Source organism: Mastomys coucha, unplaced genomic scaffold, assembly GCF_008632895.1.
Source record: "Mastomys coucha isolate ucsf_1 unplaced genomic scaffold, UCSF_Mcou_1 pScaffold13, whole genome shotgun sequence".
Classification (NCBI taxonomy): Eukaryota; Metazoa; Chordata; class Mammalia; order Rodentia; family Muridae; genus Mastomys; species Mastomys coucha.
This window is the reverse complement of record NW_022196895.1, coordinates 73,275,210-73,277,427: the sequence shown is the minus strand read 5'-3', so window position 1 is coordinate 73,277,427 and position 2,218 is coordinate 73,275,210. Positions and strand designations below refer to the sequence as shown.

The following is a 2,218-nucleotide window of genomic DNA, read 5'->3' as shown; positions in this document are numbered from 1 at the left end:
GGAGGGAGGGAAGGGAATGGGGAGATGGCGCCAGATCCGTGAAGTTTCCGGCTTGCATCACTTTTGAATGATGCAGGTTAGCCCTTAGTCCATTCAGCTTCGGAGTCTACTTCATCCACCTGCAGGGTCTGGATGCAGGAATTTGCTCAGTGGAACTGGACGATGTCCTGTGCCAAGACTGGAGCTCAGTGTTCATGATCCTCTCAGAAAGAAGGGAGACAAGATGTGAAGTGTTTCCTAAGTTCAGTAGTACTATAAACCAGTGGACTCTAGAGGACAGCTTGGGAGGAGAATTCAGAGATGGTCAGGGAAGGCTTCCTGGAGGCGGGGGAGGGAAGAAGCCACAGAGAAATGATCGAGTGTGTAAGAAAGGCAGTACAGCGAGCATGACTTGGACTGAGGTTAGAGGTAAGCTTAGGACTCTGGAGAGAAGCAAAGGAGGAAGCAGAGGATGTCGTTGTGTCCTAGTGACAGGTGCCTAGGAAGCCTTTCCATTGCCTGTACTTTTGGGACTTTGCAGCCCAATCAGGGACTCCTAAGGGTGCTTGGCAGAACTTGACAACTGCCGGGCTTGCTGATAGATAGGGCCCTAGGCATTGGAGACTAACGCATGTAGCCCAGGAAAGGTCTGGTCTTAAAGGAGTGCGACTAGACCCTCTCAGGTACTTTAAAAACACATGCAGTTTACTGAGTAGTCACAGGTACTGAGTGGGTTTCTGAGTGGCTACTGCTAAGATTTCTTTCCTGGGGAAATAGCACGCCCATGCATTTCAAGTTCTAAATGACAAACCAAAAGTTTGATTTCAGCAAAGTTTGCCCCTGAGAACCAAGGAGTTTGTTTATTGGGCTCCTGTATAGTGTAGAGATGAGGAGCAGCTTACAGGATTATGTGTGACCCAAAGCAGCTGCACTGGGAAGTGCAATGATCCGCTCCATCCTCCTACTGGGGGAATGTCAACAGTCCACAGCCCCTGTCATGATTGATTGGGATACAGGCACGGCTGATCTCAGGAAGATGGAGGCAGTTTTGTTCGGAGGGTAGTGGTATACAGCAGTAGTTCGGTAAAGATGTCCCAGTCTAAAGAGGGATACACATAGACACATGTATTTACGTGCTCATGTAGAGACACAGAAACAGATAGCCTGTAATGGTGATGTGTATCCTGGAATTCTTTGTTTTTCTTGTAACTTTTAGATAAAGAATGCAAGATAGTTGTGGTGGGGCGAGGAGAATATTCCTTAGTGGAAAAGGAGGGGCAACTGTTTAAAAGCTGTGTCATCTTCCACACCTTGGGTCAGGAAAGCTGGTTCGATCGGGGTGGCTTTGGGAGCTCCTTCCATGATAGCTGAGAACGATACGCAGTGTAGTTCTTGCCGGCTGCCCGTTTCCCGTGCTCCTTGCTGGGTGCCAGGAAGAGTGTTATAAGCATTCTCTGTTTGTCTCCCGTCTTCTGAGCATTCTCGGATGCTCTCTGTTAAACTGAACAATCTCTTCAAAGATAAATCACACTACTGCCAAATTCAGCCTAGCTTTTTCCTAATTAGCAGATTCAAATTAGGAAGATTTAATTGCAGTCTGGATTAAATCCTGTCCCACAGCAGTCAAGTCAAGTCAGTTTGATTGAATTCGGCACACACGGAGCACCCAGAGCCCTTGTACACAGCTGAGTGATTTGAACACAAACACAGGGTCCCACGATGTATGTGGGATTACTCGGGTGACAGAAGAGGGTCACCTCTCGAGGAGTCAGGAGCAGTGAGGTGCATCAGCCCAGTCTGTGGATTTCCTATTCATCCAGACCTGGTCTGCTTTCTTGTTCCAACCTTTCTGCATTCCTAAGGGTCCCATTCCCTGCTGCCCTGAGGAACATGAAGAATGAGGGTCTAGGAGGCTGGTCCACATTTCACTGTTCTGTGCAGACCCACGCTGGGCTCATTCTGCTCGTCTCATTCCCACTGGGGCAACAGGTTCTTCTCTCTTGTAATGAGCTCTGCTTCAGCAAGAGTGGGCCCAGTGGTGAGAAAGATATTGAGGGGTTTGTTTATTTGTTTTTGTTTATTTATATTTCTATCTATCTATCTATCTATCTATCTATCTATCTATCTATCTATCATTTATCTATCTACCTATCATCTATCTCTTATCTATCATCTATCTATCTATCTATCTATCTATCTATCTATCATTTATCTATCTACCTATCATCTATCTATCTAT

At 46.5% G+C, this 2,218-nt stretch overlaps 1 protein-coding gene across 1 annotated transcript in view; it reads left to right on the top strand.

Annotated features, from left to right (window-relative positions):
• Rnf165 (ring finger protein 165) overlaps positions 1-2,218 on the top strand; it is a 100,493-nt gene that overhangs the window by 85,382 nt on the left and 12,893 nt on the right. The window lies entirely within an intron of this gene.